We start from the raw sequence: 25,618 nt of genomic DNA on the forward strand, positions 1-25,618 counted from the left end.
ATTACACAAAACCCAAGAAAGTAGACTTACCATCAGTAGAATCAAGAGATTTTTATTTTTTTAAAGAACTCTATGACACCGAAAGCAAGTACAGGAGCCTGCTTTAGACTGCTGCCCTGAGAAGTGGAGAAGGAACACGAATTGCTGACTAAACTGCTTAAGGACCTAAGTATTTTCTACTGGGAAATATTTATCTGTTTGGTGGAGTTGCAAGTTCTGGGGAGTGCCCTCATTAGAAAACAGCTGATGATTCCAGGAAAACTTGGAAAAATCACCATGGTGATACAGAGTGACCCATTTAAAGGGTAAAGCCTATTGTGAATTGAACTTCAAAAGATGCCTGTATAGAAGCTTCTCTTTCATTTCTCACTAGACATAAGATGTGAACTGAAGTAGCATTATTATTATTATTAGCTTCGCGCTTGCAGTCTGATGTACTGGGGAGGACCCTGAGATGCCGTCAGATTCTACTCCTGACTTGGCTGTTCCTTAGCAGCAAGACTTGGAGCAATCACTTAACCTCGCCGGCCTCAGACGGTTGACCTAAAGAGCCTCTAAAGTCCCCTTAGTTTGTGGATTTACTTCTATGCATGTATATAATTGCTAGAGCTCTTTTTTGCTTGCTACTCCTTTGCTCTGGAACTTGGCTGTCCAGCAAACTCATCTAATCAGACACAGCAGAAAATGAGGAAATAGGTCAAAAGGTGCTGACTGGACAAACACAATATCAGAGTCCGTGTGCTAAAGCTCCTTCACCGTACTGCTTTCCTTGGACCTCAGATGAATGGGGTTGCATTGATCACTCTTGTGGGTTCACATTGTCTTTTATCAACAGTTTGGATAAGGTCCCCCTCTGTTTCATCTTTAATATTTTCTTCTCCTTCATTTCCCATACCTTTTCTCATTTCCAGGCACCATGCTTGGTGGTATAAATGGACAATTGTATTTCATTAATGACAATGCTATGAGGTAGATAGTGGTGTTACCCCCATTTTTCATATGGGGGAACCACAGCTTAGGGAGATTCAGGGACAGAGGCAGAATGCCAACGCAGCTAGACAGACCCAGAATCCACACTCCTAAACACTCCACCAACTAATCAAGAAAACTTGTTTAAAACACAAGTTGACTCCAAGTTATTCTGGTCTGTAAGAACCTCCCCTCTCCCCCATTCCATTCTTAAAAATGAAATGTTAACAGATCTATTTTGAGGCACTTTGATACTCCTCATTCATCTCTGCAGAGCTTCACCCCCAGGGGCAGTTTTCTAAACCTGGGATCTGTCTCTTTGGATTTTCTTTTCTTTTGTCCCATGTTTCTCACAAAACTTGGAGTTATCATTGTCAACTTAGGCCTTTACTTTATTGCTTTCTGGGGACATAATTGGAAGGATATAAAATAGCATTTCCCTTCCTTAAACAGGATACCTTTCCACTCACTTTGTTCTCTTTCTGCATCTCATTTATAAGGTGATTGTTAAAGGGCAGAATATGCTCTTGAAGTCATGTTTGTCCCCTGGATGGATGAAGAGTATAGGGATTTATTGTTGAATGGAGTGCATGTTACCTTTCAGGTAAATCCATCCCAAACTGATGGTTAGCTAAGGTGATGGCCATTTGACATTCCTGGCATTCTTAGCACAACTGATAAGTAATGGGACAATACTGTGAACATTTTGTTTGTGAGCCTGATGGTGGTCAGAGGAGTGACAGTCCTGGGGATAGGGAGATGCAGGGACAAGAGAAGTTAAGGGCTTGATTGACTAGGAAGATTCTTCCCATAGGAATCTGAAGATGGATTACCAGGATCATAGCTGAGAAATTAGTTAGAAATAATGATGATGATGATGATGATGATGATGATGATGTCAATCTCTGTTGAGGGCTTACTATGTATATATTGGACCCTTTATATGCATTATTTTATATGCATTGCCTTATTCTTTTATATGCATTATCTTATTTAATCTTCCCAACGACTTTTGATAGGTACTATTAGGGAGACCTGAAATAGAGACTATCACAATCTCCATTTTATAGTGGGGGAAATTGAGGCTTAGAGAGGTAAAGTAATTTTTTTTGAGATCCCATAGCCAGCTATGACTCATTGGTCTATCTTTTTAACCACCACACACAGCCAGTGAGCTTTGGATCCAAGGGATAATATGAGGATAGACTGGGAGAATGTGTTTTGAAGGGGGTGATTGAGAAGGTGTACAGGGGGACTGCGTGAAGAGCCCAGGTCTAGTTGAGTGGTTCAGAATTTCACCCAGGTAGGGAGAGAGAGCATCCAAGGGTGGTCCTCCTGATTGGTGCCAAGCATCCATGAATCCAGGCCACGGCCACACCCTGTCCTTAGAATTATTAATTCACTATCTTCTTCCTAATTTTAAGGCCCAGTTACTATATAATTTGGATATAACAGCCAAAGATAATATTCTACTTGAAACAATTATCATATTTTATGTTGGATAGGCTGATTGAGTAACAGACTTCTTTCTTCAAGAGAGCATTTTATTCTGTTAATTGTAGAAAGTCCTTGCAGAGACATCTTTGCAAAAGACTGATTCAAACACTTCCCCTAAGAGAGGAAGGGTCTAAGAATTCCTAGACCTTGCAAGAAAATCATGTATCCTCAGCACTAAATTCATTTAGAGTCTCAGCAGAGCATTCTAATTCAGTTTTTATGAAATGTCTTTTATTTTGTACTTGATTCCTTTTTAACAAGTGAGTCATTGATTTTCAAAAGGTTTCAAATGTATCCAGAACCATTTTTTTGTTTGTTTTTTGTTTTGAACATTCCCTCAGAAGCCAAAACCAGTAACCCTGTCCTCTCTCTCTGCTGCTTTGTTGTAAAGATAGCTTTCTTCTATATGGATCACAATAGTTCCTTTGACAAGAATGAACAACCCTTAACCAGCTAAGTTGTTGACCCTTGTGGAAGAAGTGCCTAACAGGTCTTTCTCAAATGTTGCCCAGCAATTATGTTTTAACACTTGTATGCTAGTTCCCAGAAGGTCTGAAAGTAACAGTAAAATGAAAAGGGAACTTGAGGGACAATCTCAGTTCACTTTGTGATTTATGAGGTATTCTAATCTGGAGGCCTTTGAAAGCCTTTCCATGTAAGTTTAAGTAGGGAAGCCGACTGGAGCCCCGTCATAAAACCGTGGTTGGGTACAATAAACCCCAGAGGACTAGTCAAAGACGATTCACTTGATGCCAAATTCTTTTCTATCATCCAAGAGTGGCCAATGAGACCAACGGTGGGAGTGAGAATTCACCAGGGTTTTCAACAAAACATTCCAATAAATTAAAAAACAAACAACCTTTGTTAGAATGGAAAAAAGTGTTTGCTAACGCTGGCTGGTTAGAGCGCCCTCATGTGTCTCAGCAAGGTAGTATCATTTTAGGGCTCTCAAAGGGCAGAAAATACTCTCTAATCACTCCACCATCACCACTTAATGGCATTCTTTTTCTTCTCATTTGTTTCTAGGGCTGCAAGTGAAGCTCCTTCTTCTTTAGGTGTTAGAATTTCCAGTGTGGTAATTATTTGTATCAGAGGCTGTAGGCATAAACGCTCTCATTTTCCAGGGTTCGATAAATGCTTGCTGAATTAGTGCTCTTCTAAATTTCAATTCCTGCCCCAAGGTGAAAATAACCCAAGTGTCCATCATCAGATGAATCAATAAATAAGTAGCGGTAACCCACACAATGGAATACTACTTATAACAAATAGGAAGAAACTACGGATATATGCAACAAAGACCTACATATTATTATAAGATTCTATTTGTGTGACATTCTGAAATTCACACATAGATCAGTTGGTAGTCAAGGGCTAGGGGGAAGGGAGTGTGATTGGCTGCAAAGGGGTACAAGGGAACTTTTTAGGGAGTTGAAAATGGTCTATATCTTATTTGATGTTGGTTGCCTGACATTAGTGAAAACTCACAGAACTGGCCTTGCTGGTATGATGTTTGGTATAGCTGCCCTCCAAAACTCATTGAAGTGTACACTCCAAAAAAAGTGAAATTTACTGAATATAAACTATTCCTCAATAAGCCTCACATAAACGTTTTCAATTCCTTAGAGGATCACCATGGACTTCTTCCAAAGGACAAGTCCCCAGCCCTCTGGCTTAGCCTCTTGGCCTCCTTTCTTCTGCCCATCTGAAAAAGACACCTTGATGAACTCTTGTGAGAGTCTGCAAGTTCCAGCTCAATTCAAAGGCCTAATGGGGCCAGACCGCATTCCAAACAGTGCGCTCCCTGAGTCTGCCATTGTGCCCGAGATGGTGTGTGCAGTGACACGGAGACTCCCTGGCATTTGGATATTGAAAAAGAAAACATCAAAGTTCTAGGCCAGTGCCAGCCCTGCTACCAACAAATGGGAACCCCTTGAGGGGAAATGAGATCTGGGCTCTGAAGACAAATTTATGCTGTCAGTTTGCCGGCTTCCTTCCGTGACGGACAACAACTAGTTGTTCTGGTCAGAAGCTGTGCCTTGAGCAAACCATCCATTAACCATGAGACTGAACGTTCCACCCCAGACAGTCCCCAACATCTCATTCTGGAAAATCGCTTCACTTCAGTGGCTCCCAAAATGTTTTGCACATACTCATCCGCAACAATGGTGACACACAAATGTGGATCCAGGCCAGTGGTTCTTAAACTTTGCTGGGCTTGACAGTCACCTTAACTTGCTAAGAGAGTAAATCTTAAGAGTTCTTACCCCACCCTCAAAAGGTAACTATGTGAAGTGACGGATGTGTTAATTAATTTGATTGTGGTAATCATTTCACAATGTATCCATATATATTAAATCATCACATTGTATAACTTAAAAAAATCACATTGTACAACCTAAATACATGTAATTTTTATTTATTTCAATGAAGCTGGGGGGAAAAAAAGAATCACCTAAGGAGGAGTATATTTTCTAAATGCCAGTTCCTGGACCCCACTCATACCTGAGCTATGAGAGCAGTAGATCTGAGAGTAGTCCCTGAAAACTGCATTTTAAATAAGCCCTCAGATCATTCAGATGGTAGGAAGTCCTAAGGGCTACACTTTAATAAATGATGATCTAGGCCTAGAAAACCTCTTATGTATAGGTGTTTGTTTTCACTTGAGAAAGTTGAGCAATTTACTCACTGGAAATGTTTGACCTACCAAGTGGTGAATAGCACAGAGGTTAAGAGTGGGGCTCTGGAGTGGGGTTCCTAGGTTCAAAGCCCACCTCTGTCTGTTATTACCCAGGAAGCCTTAGACAGGCTACTTAATCTCTAAAGCATGTGTGTAAGAGGGGGTAAGATCGAATGAGCCAACACTTACAGCACTCAAATAGTACCAGTAAGCATTAGATAAACATCCATTATCATTCTGTCCAGATCAATAAAGACTGAGGGGAATATTGCAAACCATGAACAAAGAGAGTTACTTCAAAGAGCTTTTCATTTAAAGCTTGCACATCTCCAAATACTTCACATGGTAGAGGGAAATATAACCACTTTGTGGATGCCCAGTTTCCTACATTCCTAATTTCTTGGCCCTGTTTTAATATTTAAAATATATGCTGAAAACAAAATAAGCTGAACTTAGCAGTACCCTTCTTGTTTGATTAAGGAGCTCAAGACTCACATAGACTAGCTTGTTTAACTCGACAAGTTATGTATAATCTTTGGTGATTCTTAAACAGAGATGCAAATCAGAATCATGTGTAGAGCTCTTGAAAAGTAGATTTTGACTCAGCAGAAATTGGGGCGGGGCCCAGGGAATCTGAATTCCTAACACGTTCTCTCCATGATTAGGCTATCCAGTTCAGGTAGAGAACTACTGTTACTGGAAAAGGCTAGGATAATCCACCTTGTTTTGTATAGCTTAAGAAACAGAGATGAAACATGTTAAATTACTTTGCCAAGGTCATTCAGCGAATCGTTTACAGAGGCAGGAGTTGGATTTGGGTCAGTAAATCTAAGGCCAAAATCCTCTCCATTCCATCTTAGAAAGAAGCTACTTGTATAGAGTAGGATAAGCATAGGAAATTTTCATTCTCTCATTTGCTTATGAAGTGATACTCTGATTGAATTCATAGAAACTCTAAATTAGAACTGCTGATCTGGATTCTGAATTCCTTTCAGATTCTACCTTTTATCCTCTTGCTCACACAACCTCATTTACTGATTATTCCCATTAAATCCCTGGAAGTGTAAAGGACAGATGGCTCATGGGGCACCTGGAACAAATCCTGATGGGAAATATGACCATGAACTTGAAGATGTGTTCTTCTTCTCTATTCTTAGAGCATAAGAAACTCCACGGACCACAGTTTCATCATGAACAATCCAAGATCAACTAGCACATAAAGCCAGGAAAACAAGGATCCCATAAGATATGATCCTGAGAATATTATCCTGTAAATCATCAACTAACAAATCACTGGGACAGGAATCAAGAGAATATCTAAAAAGCCATTCTAGTGGCTGAAGGCAGTGGTATTTTGGTGGCCTCTACTCTGCGTTGAGGTTTTTGTGGATTCCCTTTTCATCTTGGGACATGTGTGTGACCTCTGAAGTCCCTCAGAAACCATTTTCTTTAATGTATTATCAGAGAAGAAAATCTGTCAAATTAAAGCCTGCAGTGGGAAGGGGGGTGGCCACCAATCAAGTGAAATCATTCCACTGAACTTGAGCCAGAGAACCAAACTGGGGCAGTATCATTTTGCTTACAAAAATGGCCCAGCAGGCTGGAATCCCTGCCTGCAGACCTTCACACATCACCAACCTCTTGCTAATAAAACGGACCCCTTTATTTAGTTACTTCTTGGCACCCACTGGCTGCTTTCCTTTCAGATTTTCTGTTGCCCATATTTTAATATCCTGCCTTTGCATTCTCCTCCTGCTCTTGTTAAAATACTGTTTCTTTCTTTCTTTCTTTCTTTTTTTAAAGATCCCTTTTAATCAGATAGCTCCTGCTGGCATGAGCTGTCAGAGGTATTCATTTCAGTGGACTCTGGCCTTATGCTGCATTACCTTGGTAACAAGATTTAGAGGCAAAGGCCCGGCCTTGAACTTGTCAGAGTCTCCAACGACGTGAACAGAGCACATATTACTCTCTAACATATCAAGTTGTCATGCCAACCGCTAACAATAAAATCCATCTCTCTCTTCTAAGGTTTTAATTCAGTAACTTTTCAAATTGGTTCCTTCTGTAATTCAGTTGGTCTGGGAAGGTAATATATGAATGTGTGTGTGTGCATGTGTGTGTTTAGCCCCTCACTAATGACCTTCCACTAAATGACTGGAGATTGGAAATATAATTTAGGTCAAAAGTTCATCAATAAGCCAAGTGCTGGATCTAACAAAAGGAGCCTGCCATTTTGGAAATCCTGACTAAGATGGAACTAAACAAAATCTTGAGAGCTGAACTCTGCCCTCAAACGTATATGTACATGGCTTCCATCAGCACAGCTGTGTAGCACATTCGATACCCAGAGTAATTACACCCCCATACTTATTTAGAACTCCTTTAATTAGAGAGTACAACCGACATTTCATTTACCTCTAAATGAGGAAGCTTTGTAAGAACCCATCTCCTTAGAAAGCCTCTTAAACCTCCAAGGACATTCAGACAAGGTATTGCGTGGATCTAGGGGCCAGAAGTAACGTGTGGAGGGACGGGGAGGGTCAGGGTTTCTCAAACTTATTTGTTTCAATACTTCCTTATCATTGTGCCAACTGTACAATTATTTACTTGTTGTTTTTCTCCTTTAATCAACTTATTTAAATATGTAAATTTAGAAGGGTAACTTTATATCATGGACCTGATAGTCTGTTCTTTTAGGCCTTCTGCCACTGGGTCCATGGTTATTTCTTAGCTTTCCATAAATAGCACGTAGCAGGTTGACGATGTGCTTGGCACCACTGAAAGTACGTTTTACTTACTAACTCATCTGATCCTCACCACCACCACAACCTGCGGAGGCAGGTGACTGTTTTTGTCATCCCAGCTTCATAGCTGAAGAAGCAGAGACACAGAGGAGTTAGGCAGCGTGTCCATAGCCCCACAGCTAGTAGGTGTCAGGACTGCGGGTCAAACCGAGCAGTCTGGTGCCAGAGTCTCAACCCCATGTACCGCTTCATTGGGTTCTGATTGACTGTTGGAGCCTCTTTGCAAAGTTTTAGGTAGGAAGCACTGATTACCTAAAAATCACAAACTTTCTGAAGGCAGGGACCATATCTAATACTTCTATCTCTTCCTTAGTGTCTAGTTGAGTGTCTTTCACATAATAGTTACTAAGAAATGTGGTTAGCGTGTTAGAGAGGGATCCAGGAGAACCCTAGAATATCAAATTCAAGGCCACTGAGAAAATACAGTTTTTGTTTAAGTTGGAACAATGGAAGCTATCGTCACCTCCAGTCCACAGGTACATAGAAAATTCTTCTGGAGACCAAACTCATTGAGAACAGAGGCCATATTTCACGGGGTGGATATTCTGTTGGCCCCACCAGAGACACTTTCCATGCTTTTCCACTGTGCTCTCTGCCCAGGACACCTGGCTTTTGCACACTGCACCAACTGGGCTCTCTTGCCTCTGGCTTTGCATTGGGTTGGGAGGCACTGACCGGTGAATGAGAGAAAGGTTGCGGTGTTTATTCCCTAGCTTGCACCTTCCAAGGCACCGTTTGGTAATGTTTGCTTCCCTCTACCAAAGACTAGTGGTTCCATTTGGCAGCTGTCTCCTACAGCTTCAGCTCTTGCTGGGATGGTAAGAGTGCTCTGCTAGTACAACCGTGTTTCCCCAAAAATAAGACCTAGTTGGACAATCAGCTCTAATGTATCTTTTGGAGCAAAAACTAATGTAAGACCCGGTCTTATTTTACTGTAAGACTGGGTCTTATATGATACAAGACAGGGTCTTATATTAATTATTGCTCCAAAAGACACATTAGAGCTGATTGTCCAACTAGGTCTTATTTTCAGAGATACATGTTAGTGCCAGGGTGCGTCACCATTCTTTGCTAGTGTCCTGTAACTGACTGAGATTTTATTAATAGTCCCTCCAATAAATATATCATTTGTCTCCTGACAGGATCCTGGCTCTTTCCCCCAGCATCTGGTCTAGTGCTTCTTATATAAGAATCACCTACAGACCTTGTTAAAATGCAGATTCTGACTCAGAGGACTGAGGTGGGCCCTGAAATTCTGCATTTCTAATGAGCCCCCACGTAACGGGGTGCTCCTCAGGCCGTACTTTCAGCAGCAGAACTTGAATAGATGGTCTGTAGTTGCCACTCGGTAGGTATTTTACATTGAATAAAAGAATGATTAAATGAATGACTTGGGGGCAACGCTGCATTGGTCAACACTGGTGAAGGTGGCCATGCGCTTGCTATCCCTTCCTTGTAATAACTTGCCCCCGAGGTCCCAGTGTGGCTGCAGCAGACCCACCTGGTCACTCCATGAAGCTCATGGCTGGCTGGACATCCTTATCTCTGTCTTTTTCATTGCCAGAGCTACCCTGGTGATTCTCATCATCCCTGGTTAATACTGTTTATTAAAAATAGCAACTAGCACAACTAACCTCCAACAAATTGAATTGACACACAGGAATATTTTTTTCTTCAAAGATAAAAGTAAAGCTGATTTATTTTCAACATCAGAATTGTACCCCCAAGGGACAATCCTTGCTGAGTGAAAGATGGTAGAGAAATTCATGGTTTGCCAAACAGTAAGTCTTATTTGCTCAGATTCTGTATAGTCTTGTACAAACAGGTTCTATGGGCAAAAGCAAAGTCAAACTCTAAGAGATCATTCAAAACAAGGCTTAGCTCAAGGCAAAATACACTTAACTGTAAGTAGATCAAGCTCTCAGGAGATCTGAATTCCTTTTTTTTTTTATTTTTAAGATGTTATTGGGGAAGGGGAACAGGACTTTATTGGGGAACAGTGTGTACTTCCAGGACTTTTTTCCAAGTCAAGTTGTTGTCCTTTCAATCTTAGTTGTGGAGGGTGCTGTTCAGCTTAAAGTTGTTGTCCTGAATTCAGTCTTAGTTGTGGAGGGTGCAGCTCAGCTCCAGGTCCAGTTGCCGTTGCTAGTTGCAGGGGGCACAGCCCACCATCCCTTGCGGGAGTCGAACCGGCAACCTTGTGGTTGAGAGGGCATGCTCCAACCAACTGAGCCATCCGGGAGCTCAGCGGCAGCTCAGCTCAAGGTGCCGTGTTCAATTTTAGTTGCAGGGGGCACTGCCCACCATCCCTTGCGGGAGTCGAGGAATTGAACTGGCAACCTTGTGGTTGAGAGAGAGCCCACTGGCCCATGTGGGAATCGAACTGGCAGCCTTCGGAGTTAGGAGCACGGAGCTCTAACCGCCTGAGCCACCGGGCCGGCCCTGAATTCCTTTTTACGTTTATCTTAGCAACACATACTTTTTGAAGACCTACTAGGTGCAGGATACTGTGTCTGTTTGCAGGCCACGATTATGTAAAATCTTACTAATTTAGAATCTGAGTAAATTGAATATTGTGATAATTCAGGCAGATGCTAATCTGTGTTTGACTATTTCCCTAACCATGCAAAAGGATTTACTACGCCCATTTATAAGCCAATAAGTTTGTAAAAATCACTTAAAGAACAAATGATTTTCAGGACATCTCAAGTATTTAAGAAAGGCACATTTAGATTTTGACCATGGAGTTACTAATTGATTAATAATGTTATTGTTGTGCCAATTAAAAACATTCTTCTAAATGCAATGTGATATATAGATTATATCCTTGAGTAAGAAGGCATGAAATCTAAATAAAGTGTTGCATTTAGTAGTAATAACAATGTTAATAGTTATAGTTAATGGTAATAGTAATGTGCCAATGTTGGCTTTTCAGTTTCGGCAAATGTACCACAGTAATGTAAGATGTCAACATTAAAGAAATCTGGGTGAAGGTTATATGGAATTCTCTTAACTGTTTTCTGCAATCTTTCCATAAATGTGAAGTTATTCCAAAATTTGTAAGTTTATTTTAAAAATCTTGCACATTCATGAAGTCCAGTTCTCCAAGAACTCCTAGTAGCAACAACAGAAGCTATTTATTGAACTCAAACTCTGGTTAGCACAATGTCAAGTGCCCTACACATGAATGGTTAGTTATCCTCATTTTACAGATAAGGAAAATGTGGTTCAGAGTGATTAAGCAACTTGCTCAAAGATATGCAGATAAAAACTGATGGGGCCGTCCCAGTGACTCAGGCGGTTAGAGCTCCATGCTCCTAACTCCGAAGGCTGCTGGTTAGATTCCCACATGGGCCAGTGGGCTCTCAACCACAAGGTTGCCGGTTCAACTCCTCGAGTCCCGCAAGGGATGGTGGGCTCTGCCCCCTGCAACTAAGATTGAACATGGCACCTTGAGCTGAGCTGCCACTGAGCTCCCGGATGGCTCCGTTGGTTGGAGCGCATCCTCTCAACCTCAAGGTTGCTGGTTTGACTCCCGCAAGGGATGGTGGACTGTGCCCCCTGCAACTAGCAACAGCAACTGGACCTGGAGCTGAGCTGCGCCCCCCACAACTAAGACTGAAAGGACAACAACTTTAAGCTGAACAGCACCCTCCACAACTAAGATTGAAAGGACAACAACTTGACTTGGAAAAAAAAGTCCTGGGAGTACACACTGTTCCCCAATAAAGTCCTGTACCCCTTCCCCAATAAAAAACAAAAAAAAACAAAAACAAAAAAACTAAAAAAACACACCAAAAAAACTGATGGAGTCAGGATGTGACAAAATCTCTCTAATCCCCAAAGCCTGAGCTCTGAGCAATTCCACAACTCCACTGGTTTGCCTCTCTTAGTTTGAGTTCCTCTGTGTAAAAGAGAGTTATCATTTGTGCACATTGGCATTCATCTTTCATTAGAGTTGGTGAAACATATGAACCCAATTATTTGCACTGCACCTTTAAGTAAACCTGAATATCATTTTGAAAGTAACCAAGTTTGACACAAGGTCAACTCCTCTACCTTTCTGTTTGTTAAATTGGCCTCTAAGTTTTCCTGGAGGAGGGTATGGGGAAGAGAGGCATCTATTCCTCTGAAAGCTTGGAGTGCTTTCAGAGCTAAGCCACTAGCCCTTCCCCCTTGGCTCCTGTCTTCTCTTGCCTATCATGTGCTCACCTTGGGATGCTGGGCCTGATGCCCATGACTCTCCCAGCACTTTTTAGTCAGGCTTTCACCATGGATGGCTCACTTAGAAACGGAAAAAGGTAGCATGCTGCAGCATGGTTTGTAGTTCAGGGTCAAGAATGCCAGCTCTATATGCAGAGTTAACTGGCTCCCTTAACACAGTTATTAGAGGGGCACTAGAATAGTCTGTGTCTCCAAATATCACTCCTGCTAGTCCAAGTATTTAATCCATTTAAAACTGTTTCTTTACCTACATTTTTCTGAACACCAAGAAGGGGAAAATAGTACAGAGTGACATTTCTATAAGCCCCACTTCTTTCTAATGGACTTTGTGATCACATAATTAATGTTAAATGCAGCATGTGGACTTTTGTCTTGGGCATACCTTCTTCTCACAGCACTTCACACCCCTTGGCTCATTCCATGGGTCTCTACATCCCATCTGGAATTTGGCCTGGTTTAACCCATCACTCATTCACTTGTGAAGGGGTAACAATGATTACACAGCTGAGGATCCATCCTTTCTCCTCTCTTGACAACCAGAGTGGATTGTGTATTTGTGAATCATTCTGCCCTTTGTGAAAGACTCTATCATTGCAGGATGAATGGTTCTTTGGGCTTTCTTGATGCAGACTCCGAAGGCAATGGGAAGAGGAGCAAAAGCCAAAAGAGGAGCAAAAATTAACCAGCAAGAAAGAGTTTGGGAAAGATTGCGGGGTGGGACAGTTTTAGTGAAAGAAACACAAGAATAGGGCAAAGTCCATTAGAAAGAAGTGGGGCTTATAGAAATGTCACTCTGTACTATTTTTCCCTTCTTGGTGTTCAGAAAAATGTAGGTAAAGAAACAGTTTTAAATGGATTAAATACTTGGACGTAAGACCTGAAACCATAAAACTCTTAGAAGAAAACACAGAGGGTAAGCTTCTTGATGTTGATCTTGGCAATGATTTTTTTTGTATTTGAAACCAAAAGTAAAGGCAACAAAAACAAAAATAAACAAGTGGGGCTACATCAAAATAAAGCTTCTGCACAGCACAGGAAACCATCAACAAAATGAAAAGGTGACCTACAGAATGATAGAAAATATTTTTGTAAATCATATCTGATAAGGGGTTAATATGCAAAACATACAAAGAACTGACGCAACTCAATAGCAAAAAAACAACAACAATTGATTAATAAATGGACAGAGGAAAAAAAAGATATTTTTCCAAAGACATACAAATGGCTAACAAATACATGAAAAGGTGCTCAATATCACTGATTAGCAGGGAAATGAAAATCAAAACCACAATGAGATAGCACCTCACAACTTAGAATGGCTGTCATAAAAAAGACAAGAGATAAGTGTAGGCAAGGATATGAAGATAAGGGAACCTTTGTGCACTCTTGGTAGAAATGTAAATTGGTGCAGCCACTCAAAAATTAAAATTAGAACTACCAGATGATCCAGCAATCCCTCTTCTGGATATATTTCTGAAGGAAACAAAATCACTATCTAGAAAAGATATCTGCACCCCCATGTTCATTGCAGTATTATATATAATAGTCAAGATTGGAAACAACCTAAGTGTCTGTCAGCAGATGAATGGATAAAGAAAATGTGTATATATACTCGTATGATGGAATATTATTTAGCCATAAAAAGAAGGAACGCCTGCCATTTGTGACATGGATAGACCTTTAGGGCATTATACTAAGTGAGATAAGTCAGAGAAAGACAAATACTGTATGATCTCACTTATATGTGGAATATAAAAAACCTGAACTTGTAGAAACATATTCGTGCTTGCCAAAAGTGGGGTGTGGGGGTGAAGGTGATCAAAAGGTACAAAGTTCCAGTTATAAGGTAAATAACTTCTAGGGATGTAAATTACAACATAGTGATTATAGCTAACAATACTGTATTATATATTTTAAAATTGCTAAAAGAATAGATCTTAAAAGTTCTCACCACAGGAAAAAATTGTAACTTTGTGAGGTGATGGATGTTGACTAAACTTACGGTGGTGATTATTTTGCAATATAATATATCAATTAGTTAGGTCGTACACCTTAAACTAACACAATGTCGCATCTCAATAAAACTGGAAAAATCATTCTGAAAAAGCTTAACTTTAGGGTGATGGATTTCTAAAAATTCTTAGTGGTCCAAAGCCAAGAGTCCTTAATCTGTGACTGGACTTTGCCTAGAAGAAACAGTTCACTAGATGACAGTGAACAAATGAGAGATGTAAAAACCAAAAACATCACGAGACTTCGCATTGAGTCAGTGGCTGCTAACAGAATGAAAAAGAAAAAGTGAGACTTTAAGTTCCTTCCGGTGGCAGCAAACCCTATGAAATAGCCTCGACCCACCCACCCCTCAATTCAAACCTGAATCTGACCTCAGACATAATTTCCAATTTTTAGGAAATACAGGAGTTAGGAAGGAGTGAGACGATTATGTTACACTGGGCCACAGAGACATAATCAGCAAAATGCAGACTGAAGGGAACTCTGAAAGAAAGACATTTCTTCAACAAATAACTTGCAAGGGGTGGGGGGAAGGAAAAATGGAGGTAGATTTTTTTAAAAAGCTATTGCAATATGTAGATCTTATCTAGATCCTGATTCAAATAATCTGTTAAAAGAAAGTAGACATCCACGAGACCATTGGCAATTGGAACACTTGTTGGATATTTGGTGATGTTTAAGGAATTAGTGTTGATTTTTTAGGGGCGGTAATGGTATTACAGTTTTGTTTTTTTAAAAACCCTTTATCTTTTAGAGATACATGCTGAAATACTTAGAGATGAAATGCTATGAAATACTTAGAGATACTAGTATTTGCTTCAAATAATACTGGGGGGAGGTACAGGGAAATTGGCCACGAGTTGATAATAGTTGAAAATGAAATGAAAATACTCTGAGGCTGGACCACAAAGCACCCAACTTCAGTAAGATGCACGTACTCACCACCAACCTTCTCTCCCCACCAGCCACCACTCCCCTCCCATCACCTCTGGTTTCTGCAGCTAATACCCTGCTGAGCTCTGCCTGAGTCTTCACTGATCTCCCCACTGCCAAAGTCAGTGCACACTTCCAGCCCTTACTCACCTAGCCTCTCAGCAGCATTTGTCTGTGCCAACTGTCTATTTTCCCAGGACCTGATAATTTCTTGGGTCCAAGGCTCTAGGGGCCTTCTATTCATTATTTATTTAATCTTCACAACTTCAGGAGAGAGGTTTGCTTTCCCACCCCACCCTCAGTTTTGCTAAATGAGGAAACTGGCTCAGAGATATTAGTAACTTATCTAAGTTCTTAGAGCTCGTGACAGAAGTAGGGCTGAAGCCCAGAAGCATTTGACTCTGAAATGTTTGTTATTATTGTTTAATAGTTTAATAAATCATTATTGTATAAATATTTTATTATAAAATGTTAATTGTAATACTGCAATTATTAAATTATTATTATTTGTTAGTATTATGCCAGTGGCTCCAGCTTTTAGGTGTCATGAGCTAAATAAAATTTTAAAACATTTTTGAGGCTCTAATATGAGGCTGCCAAATGTGTGTGTGTGTGTGTGTGTGTGTGTGTGTGTGTGTGTGTCTGTGTGAGATCTTTAGGATATTTTAAAATGCCCAACTAGAACATAGCATCACTATCATTTAATTAAAAAAAGATTTCCCAAATGTACTGATATGGAAGTATCTCTATAATATGTTGTTAAATGAAAAAGCAAGATGCAGGATGGTACTTGCTGTATTAAAAACGAGTTTCTATGAATGTGTCTGCTGTATGTGCATAGAGCCTTTCTTGAAGAATAGGAAATCAGTAACCGTGGCTATTCCGGGTTTGGGAACCAGAACGCGGGGATAGGAGGGAGAGGTCCCACAGTCATGTAGGGGACTTTTGTACATTTTGATTTTTTGTGCAAGTAGCATCATGTATCAACCATTTGAAAAATAAATAAATAAATTGAAAATAAATCTCTAAAAGAAAAGATGTCGCTGTGGTCTGAATGTTTGCGTCTCCACCCAGCCCCCCTTGTCCCTCCCAGATTCTTATGGTGAAATCCTAACCCTCAAAGGTGATGGTATTAGGCGGTGGGACCTTTGGCAGTGCTTCAGTTAAGAGTGTGGAACCCTTCTGAATGAGATTCGTGGTTTATACAAGAGGCTCCCTCGAAATCCCTAGCTCCTTCCACCATGTGAAGACACAGTGAGAAGGTCCCAGCTATGAACCAAGAAGGGGGCGCTCACCAGAAGCCGACCATGTTGGCACCTTGATCTTGGACTTCCCAGCCTCCAAAACTGTAAACAATAAATTTCTGTTGCTTATAAGCCTGTGATGTTTTGTTATAGCAACCCGAATAGACTAAGACAGATAATTTAACGTCTCCAGGAAGATATGGCTAACATAATCACAAAATAATTTAAATAAATGTAAATTTAGCCTTATTTTTCTCTTTCTGACATGCCTCAGAAAGAACCTGGTCAGTGTCTGACAGTAGCCTTCAGGCTGACCCCACATGACACCAGGCTCGCCCTCCAGTTCTCACTAACCACTCCCTGAGAAAGTATGGAACTTATGTCCCAAAGTCTTCCTGTACCCATAAAGACGGAATCTCTTTTGGTGATTCCTCCTAAGTGCCCCAAATTCAAAACAATTTCCCCAGCGTTAGAGCATAAATAGGGAAGTTGGGCCTGGCTGGAGTCAGTGGCCTAAGATTAGGGACCTGGACTGGAGCAGTTCTCATCGCGGTGCAGGTTCTTGAACTTGACTGCACTTCAGAATCACCTGGGTAGTTTCTTAGAATAGCACCTTCCTAGAGACTTTGTCTCAAGGTAGGGTCAGAAATCTGTATTTCAAACAAGTGTCCTGGGGTTCCTGATGAACAAGGGATTACTATTTGAGAAAAAGAATAGCCCAGACTGTGTATCCTTATGGACTGAGGATGATGACTGAGTTTTAATACCAATTCAAGCTTTTTTCTTTTTTCTTTTTAAGCGGAGGCCCTGGGATCGGTGACAGTCAAAAGTCAAACAAAGCAGTTGCCCTCCCCCGCTACGCCAGAGGTCAAACAGGATGCGTCTCAGATGGAGTCTGCTGATGCAAACAGGATCTGGAGAGAAATAGCAATTTTTCCTTTTCACTCTGAACCTCCATCCGACCAGTTCCGGAAACAGTCCTGATTAGAGCATAATTGATTTGGACTCGGTGAGCAGAGCAGCCAGGCCTGCACGCGGCCTTCCCGCGCTGTGCAAGCTGTGCAGGATCATCTGACTCTTTACTGCGTTCAAAGCAATATGACATGACATGCGCTGGTTTTCTAACAACTTTGCAAACCAAGTAAGATTATAGAGTCAATGGCGGTGCCAACCATACTTCAGAGAAACAGCAGGGCATTTCCATCCAACCCCCAATGACAGCAAACAAACTCGAGGCATTTCAGTTGCATGAATACTAAGGCTAGTCACACAGGATTTGGGGTCTTTTTCTGGTCAGGAAACGGTCATGTATTACTTTCAAAGCTGAATCGGTTATTCCAGTTTAGACAAGGATTCTAAACAGTTTGCTTTTTTGTTTTTTTCCACCGCACACATCATAGAGTGACTATAATTCAAATTTATCAGAGATTGAAAAGACAAACCAAATAAACACAAAAACCATAGTACCAGAAGGCTGGGAGGAAATGAGTTGAGTCGGAGAAGAATTCCAGCAGGGACTTTTTGGACAGTGTGTTAGACTCCTTACTTTCAAGTAGTTGTTTCCTCTTTTTGCCCCCGTCTGTGTCAGGACCCAATTGAACTGCAAACGGGCCACCAGCCAACCAAGTAATAACTGCTGGTCTGAAGCGTCTCTTAGGTCTACACCACAAATTCTCCTCCTTGAACTCACTGTTTCCCAAGATCAGGTTTACACAACCCAGTTACTCAGGTAAGTCCCAATGCCAGCAGTACTGTACACGTGTTAACTGTGAATTTACAGGAAAGCACAGGCATTCTGCCATGACATGGTCAGATATAGGAGATGTTTATACCATAGCTCCAAATGGCTTAAGTTTAGCAGTGTGCCATTTCATTTTGTTCTATGTAGACCTGAAACCAATGTCCTTTGTGCCCCAAACAAGCAAGCAAACAAACAAACAAACAAGCAAACGTATTCCTTTGATCCTCGTTTGGAGTTTTTTATGATACAAAATAAGCTTTTTTGACAACTTTTGTTTAAACCTTTGTATTACGGAAAATTTTCAAGGATCAAATGTAGAAGTAGAGAGAATAATATAATACTCTACTAATTTAAACAATTATCAATTTATGGCTAGCCCCTCGCTTCCATTCCAGGATTATTTTGAAGCAAAAACACACCATGTCATTTCATCTATAAATATTCATCATGTAGCTCTAAAAGTAAAGATGATCTAAAAACAAACACAATACCATTGTCATATTTTTAAAATTAATATTACCTCTTTAATATCAACCAGTATCCAGTCATCTACCGATTTTTAAGCAGAAATCTTACAGAAAATGTTACTGATGAAACTCTCACAATTCCTGCTTTGCTACAGGAGCTGTGTGATCTCCCCGCAACCCAACTCCCCAAGGCAGGGATGCTTAAGAATCAGATGCACAAAAGTTCTTTCAGGGACTTGAGACTGAACTCATGTGTCAAAACCTCCCCGGCTGTGGAGACTGGGTCTGATCCTCCAGCACTGTTGACTTTGGTCTGGATGTTTATCCATTCATTTTTCAGACCTCCAGTTGCTTGTTTATCTTGGCCATCCCTTTCCAGCCCGAGACTTCCCACACCCTGCCATCTGGCACCCTCTCTGGTTTCATTCCCACAGCCCCCGCTCTGAGCAGAAACCTCACCGGAAGCCTAGATCCTGCAAAAGGTCCTGAGTGCTGGGTCCGTGCTTCTGTACCCTAATCTTCCTGGAGGAAAGAAGGATGCAAAAGGAATTTTTGGAGAACATTCTCAAGGGTCATTACCAACAGACTATATAACTCTCTTTATTGTCAAGTGATAGACAGATTCATAGTCAATAAATAGCACAATGCCTTGGTAAAGCTTATTCCATTGAGGCAAACTTAGCAATCCAGTGTTAGAAGGAGGCTGGCGGCTCCTTTTCAAAAAAATCCATCATATCACTAAATATTCAACTTGTGTCCTTAGACCTACAAATCACTCTAGTCAAGATAGCAAACTTTTTAGCTGTGAGGACTTAAATTTTATTTAGATTAACAGAACATTTTTGATGGTAAAGAAAGTTTTTAATTAATCCCATGCAAACCGAAGCAGCTAGGTTGTTGATTTCCGGCAAATAAGTCTACTCACCGTTTCCCACTTTCATGCTGTCCTGCTCCCCTGACTTGTCAAACTGCCCAGCCCTTGAAGGCTCTATGATCATCCAGGCCAAAGAGCTTCCCTCTCTAAATTCCAACAGACGTGGCACCATCTCTGTCACCACGATGCCTTTAACAGTTCCTGAGAAACACTGGCGCTGGGCATCGTGCTTTGTCTTTAAGGTGTTATCTCATTTACCTCCAGTGTGTTATCTCTATTAAAGAGCTCCAGGAGGAAAGACATCGTTTCATAAATGAGCAGAAGAAGGAAACACCCAAGGTCACAGGGGCAGTAAATGACAGAACTGGACTCTATCTATGGCTTAGAGGACCTCCCCTCAATCTTGAAACTACATTACCTTAAAAAAATCATATTCCGGGGGTCAGCCCAGTGGCTCTGGCGGTTGGAGCTCCGTGCTCCTAACTCCGAAGGCTGCCGGTTGGATTCCTACATGGGCCATTGTTCTCTCAACCACAAGGTTGCCTGTTCAACTCCTCGAGTCCCACAAGGGATGGTGGGCAGCACCACCTGCAACTAAGATTGAACACGGCACCTTGAGCTGAGCTGCGGCTGAGCTCCTGGATGGCTCAGTTGGTTGGAATGCGTCCTCTCAACCACAAGGTTGCTGGTTCGACTCCCGCAAGGGATGGTGGCTGCACTCCCTGCAACTAGCAACGGCAACTGGACCTGGAACTGAGCTGTGCCCTCCACAACTAAGAATGAAAGGACAACTTGATTTGGAAAAAAGTCCTGGAAATACACACTGTTCCCCAATAAAGTCCTGTTCCCCTTCCCCAATAAAATCTTTAAAAAAAATCATATTCCGCCTTGTGTTGTCAAAATATGATTATGTATATGTGCCCTCTACTTGACCTAGTCTATGTGTTTAGCACAGTATCTGGCAAACGTAGGTGCTTGTGTTTGATAAATGTTAGCTATTATTGTTGTTGTTGTTATCAGCAATATTTGCCGTGTGTACAGAACAGTCTCACTTCCATGCTGAGGGCTGTTGCAGAAGCAGAAGATGAAACTCAATCCTTATTGTCGCCAGATGTGGCAAATAAAAGTACGGGACGCGATACTTGGGACATAACTTATACTAAAAAGGCATTTGTTGCTTCTCTGAAATTCACACTGACCTGGGCATCCTGTACTCTTCTGGCAGCTCGAGCCGAGGGACAGAAGAGCAGCCAGCAGAGATGACGGCGGCCCTGTGGAGGAAGAGGAGCCTTCCCTCTAAGCCATATGGTGCTGACTCGTGGTGTCGCAGGAGTTCTGAGAAGAGAGGGCACCGTGGATGCTGGACAACCAGCAAGGACTTCACAAAGGAAGTGGGGCTCCCAAGTCACACAGAATGGGGATTTTAAAGGCTTCTAGGCCAGAAAAAGGATTAATGGAAGCAGTCACAGGCCAAGTGGCTTCTAACATGAGCTTATTATGGAAATAAATTCACAGAACAGAGCTGGAAGAGAGGATACTGCTTTAAGTTGTTTTTGAAGGACCTAAGATAGTGAATTGCCCATGGCATTAACCCAGACTGGGCCAAGCAGCACAGTTCCTGTAAGGCCAGAGGTGTCCACATTCCTGGTCTCTTGCTAGAAGTGGAATAAGCACGTCCCTAACTTCTGAGCCCCACCAGGCTCCAGAGAAAAGCAGTCGAGATGTTCTGTGGAATGGGGTAAGTCTGAGCTTTGTTGGGGAAAAGAAAGAGAAGCATGACTGCTATCTTGGAGAGATGCTCCCTCAGAAGCAAGGGTATGGCCTTAGTCCCCTCATGTGGAGACGTGAAGTCAGAAAGATTAGATGATGCACTACATAGAGGCAGACCGTTATTCGGTGTCTTTATGTGTCAGGCACTGTAAAGACATGATATGATTTCATTCTCATAAGGATCCTATTTTATATTGCAATCCTCATTTTACAGAGGAGGGAAACAGAAGTTCAGAGAGCTTGGGTTATTCACAGCGTATCACATAGCTAGCAAGTGGCAAAGCCAGGACTCACATTTCAGATCTGCCAGATTTCAGATCCTGTTCCCTTTCTCTCCCACCACCCTGACATGAGCCAGTTTCTGTTAGTCATTTTTAAGGAAACACTCCTGTTGTCTTCTGCTTACAGGAAAATGACGATGTTGCCATCACTGTGACAGATTGCTTCTGGCTCACCTTGGTAACCGGAGTCCTCCTGGGTACTCAAGTCTATCTTCCGATGTGGGGGGGGGGGGGGCGGGGGGCATGTCGGTGAGTCCTCATTCCCATGCTTGTGCCCTGGGGAGGGCACATTCTCCCCCTGGTGCTCGCATCTGGATCCCTCAGGCGTCTCTTGCTGGAGTGCTAGGTGGGTGCTCAGTGCCACTGAAGCCCCTCAACAGGCCTCAGTCTGGGTTAGTGACTATGGAGGCCTCAGGTCCCCCAGGCCCTCCTAGGTGGTGTCTCCACCAAAGAAAGAAGAGGAGTACAAGTGCATCTAATTAAAATAACTTTCCAGGTGCGGGGAACAAAATCCAGGCAGATTACAGGCCAGCGCAGGCTAGCCACTCACTAGCTTTTGCAGATGTCTAGAAAGGGCCCACGTTTGACCCAGAGTAGAGGGAAAGACACTTCCAACCATAAAGAGTCAAATGTTGAAGTTGGAGGGCTATGAAAACAAGCTATCTAATTGATTGGAACATGTTTTTCTAGCAGCTTTGGGCTAGAGCTGTGATTGCCTCCTGCAGGGATTTCTGACCTCATCCTTTCTCCCCCACCCTTCCAACTGTAACTACAGGGTTTTCCCGTTGCAGCCTAACATATGGTTTGCAGCAGGAAGTGCGAAATCCCAGGAATGAGCAGAGGCTCAGGTTTCACGCTCAAGAGAGACTCAGGTGAGCTACAAGGAATGGCCTTTGTTTCCTATGAAAACAGAATGTTTAGTGACCTCTTGGTTTGGAATGAGGTAATTAATTCTCCAGAAACTCTCCAGTTTCCTGGGCAACAAAATCAATGTGTTGTTGATAGAAAAACGGGGGATAATAAGTGGTTTAAATTACAGATTTTCTTCTCTCTCTCTCTCTCTCTCTCTCTCTCTCTCTCTCTCTCCCTCTCTCTCTCTTTCTTTCTTTCTTTAAAAAAATAGGGATTTCTTCCTCACCAACCCAAAATATAAAACAAAACAAAAAGGATATAAAAAATTCAAACAACACCCAGAGCACACAAACACACACAAACATAACTCTCCCTCTTCATCCTTTGACTCAGCCTCACTCTTTAAAAAATTTTTAAGTTTAGTGCTATATGAATACGAGTATGCTCGAGAAGGTAGGGAAAGAGAAAGGTGGATCAAATTCCACGCATAAGTGTACACAGAACAAGAAAATCTGTACCTATTCTTCAGGCCAAAGATTCTCACTCTGAGTAGGGTGATGGTAGGGTCAGCATATCAGAATTCCTGGGGGTGTCACAGGGAGAGAACCAGTAGGGCATTTTTGTTTATCAAAAAGCATTGAGGATTATAAAAATAAAAATGACCAAGAGAGTGGATTAGACTTCCTTGGCTTTTTTCCATTTCAAAAACAACTAAGTGAAGTTTTGCTTTGTAATGACCAAGAACCAGGTAACGGTGTGGTCTCCTTGGAAACCCTATTCGCAGGACTTTCTGAACTCCTGGCTGAAGTCAAAACCTATTTTCACCCTCCCTTTCTCACTGGGGCAGCAAGAATTTCTCACTGCGTGACCTAAGAACATAGACTCCAGAACCAAAATGCCTGGGTTCAACTCTGGCTCTCCCAGCTTCTGTATGTCACCAAATGTACGATGCCATCATCTCATCAAATGTAAGACACATATAATGATGTGTAAAACACATTATTATTTTAAGCATCACTAAGAAAGAAAAAAAGCTGCCAATTGCATTATGGCACTGTGCTGATATGCCATCAATTCTAAGGCACATCTTAATTTCAGTGATGCTGAAATGTGAGAAAAATTTGTCTTAGCATTGATGAATTATGGCATTTGTTTTGGAAATTTAATCTTTCTCTAACTTCACCTCTCTATGTTTCACCTTCCCACTTACACAATGAAAATAATCATGGTACCTGCCGAATCGGGGGATTGTAAGGATTCAATGAGTTGGTTCACATAAAATGTTCAGAACATTCCTTGGCACATAATAAGCTCTGAATTAGCTATTCTTCTTATTCAATATCTACCACTCAACTTGACAAATACTTGCTCAAATATAGTGTGGAGGTTTTCATGGTTGTCATTCCTGCAAGGGGATAAAACAGCATGGTAACACCCACATATTGCAAACTGTGATTTTGGAGAAATAAAGCAGGCCAAACTGGAAGAATGGTAACAGATCGCTTCTCTCTGCCTTGGCCTCTGGTGGTTTTTTTCCAAGTACACCCTGGTGCCCACAGGAAAGTGCCTGGCTGGTCTGGTAATTGTTCTGTTGTGGGAAGAGTTTTTGTATTCATGATGCTTTTGTGGATTATTTTTGCCAAGTTTTTTGTTGCTCTAAGCACTTCCTGGAGGCACCACAACCATAGCAGGATCCTGACCTCAGAGGGATGCCAGGTGGGGTCTGATACAAATACTTCATGCTGTGCATGGGCCAGATGGTTCCACGCAGCAAGAATTACTTCATTCACAAAAAGTCAGAAATAAGCTGATTTCACTATTTTAGCCCTAACAAATGGGAAAGTGAACAACTCTATCTTGATACGAAGGCCCATGTTAGTGTAACTCATTTTTACAAATTGATGAACATAGGTGCAAATGGGACCAAAGTAATTGTTGTTGAGATGTAGTTGACTCAGAATTAAAACCCCTAAGGGCAAGGCTCCAAGTCCACATATGTTTTCCAGTCTCTTGGAAACTCTTGCATTTTGTTGTTGTCCTTAGCCTTCTGTTATCCTTAACTTCCTCCTGAAGTTATTGAAGAAATAGATATTTGGATGATTAGAATGTGATCTAGCTGGCACTAATTTAAAGGCACATGTCTGTTTTTACACTCAACCAAGTTTGATCAAAAAAAAGAAACTGTGTGGGAGTTGGCACCAGAGCTTAGAAAGCCTAGCTTCAGACTTTGAGAAAAATTACTGGATTGGGGGTTAGGAAACCTAAGTCCTAAGTTCTTTTTTGACTCACCCAAAGGTTACTCTTCACCAATGTTTGGTTCTTGGAGTCTTCATCTATAGAGTCTCTCCTAGCCCTAAATCTCTATGATGTAAGGAATTCAGGAAATATTTGGCTCTGCTGGGCACCTTTAAACACCATGTGATGGTTAATTTTATGTGTCTACTGGCCAGGCTGTAGTCAAACGCTAGTCTGGAGGTTGCTGTGAAGGTACTGTGTAGACGTGGTTAACATTTACAATCAGTTGACTTTAAGGAAAGGAGATTACCCTCCATAATTTGAGTGGGCCCCATCCAACCAGTAGAAGGTCTTAAGAGCGAACACTAAAGTTCCTTAGCGAAGAAGGAATTCTGCCTCAAGACTGTAACATAGAAATGGTGCCTGCGTTGAAATCCTATTGGCCTGCCCTACATATTTTGTACTCAAGCCTGCAACACCACCAGCTCTTACTTCAATTTCCAGCCTGCTAGCTTTCCCTAAGGATTTCAGAGTTGCCAGCCCCCACAGTCGCAGGAGCCAATTTCTGAAAATAAATCTCACTTTCTCCTCTCTCTCTCGATATAGATGTACATTTTCTACTAGACCACTTGCCCTGACTCACCTTGCACTTGACCTTCCTACCTGACCCTCCCAGCTCCTGGCTTATTTATATACACACGAAGTTGCCTCACCACTTACCTCTACATTTCTAGCTTCAACCTTGTGTTGACCATGATGTAAACTTTCTTCTTGGCCCGGCTGTTTACTTCCCTGAATAAAACTTCCTCTCATCTGCCTCCAACTGTGGGACCTCACAGAGTGAGCCCCAGGGACCTGGATAGGTATGACTGAACGCAGCGAGGTGCAGGCACGGCCTCCAGGGCTCCTGCCTTTCTGTGCTTCAGTGGCTTAAAGCATTCTTGCCCTATGTACTTCTGCTCAGAAATCACGGTGTTCCCGTACTTTACACAGTGTTCCCATACTTTTCCAAAGGGTTAAAATGCAACCAGACTCAT

The 25,618-nt window shown here is 41.8% G+C and overlaps 2 long non-coding RNA genes across 5 annotated transcripts in view; one reads left to right on the forward strand and one right to left on the reverse strand.

Annotated features, from left to right (window-relative positions):
• Positions 1 to 19,730, forward strand: part of LOC141572895 (uncharacterized) — a 42,420-nt gene extending 22,690 nt beyond the window's left edge. For all 3 annotated transcript variants that reach the window (XR_012498432.1, XR_012498431.1, XR_012498430.1), the window contains exon 3: positions 17,161 to 19,730. This is a non-coding gene — a long non-coding RNA (uncharacterized LOC141572895). The remainder of the gene's footprint in view (positions 1 to 17,160) is intronic.
• The window catches only part of LOC141572894 (uncharacterized), a 30,507-nt gene extending 4,889 nt beyond the window's left edge, over positions 1 to 25,618 (reverse strand). For both annotated transcript variants that reach the window (XR_012498429.1, XR_012498428.1), the window contains exons 1-3: positions 25,302 to 25,618; positions 20,643 to 20,778; positions 19,862 to 20,037 (exon numbers count right to left, since the gene is read on the reverse strand). This is a non-coding gene — a long non-coding RNA (uncharacterized LOC141572894). The remainder of the gene's footprint in view (positions 1 to 19,861; positions 20,038 to 20,642; positions 20,779 to 25,301) is intronic.

The sequence above is a fragment of the Rhinolophus sinicus genome, linkage group LG07, assembly GCF_036562045.2.
Source record: "Rhinolophus sinicus isolate RSC01 linkage group LG07, ASM3656204v1, whole genome shotgun sequence".
NCBI classification, from domain to species: domain Eukaryota; kingdom Metazoa; phylum Chordata; class Mammalia; order Chiroptera; family Rhinolophidae; genus Rhinolophus; species Rhinolophus sinicus.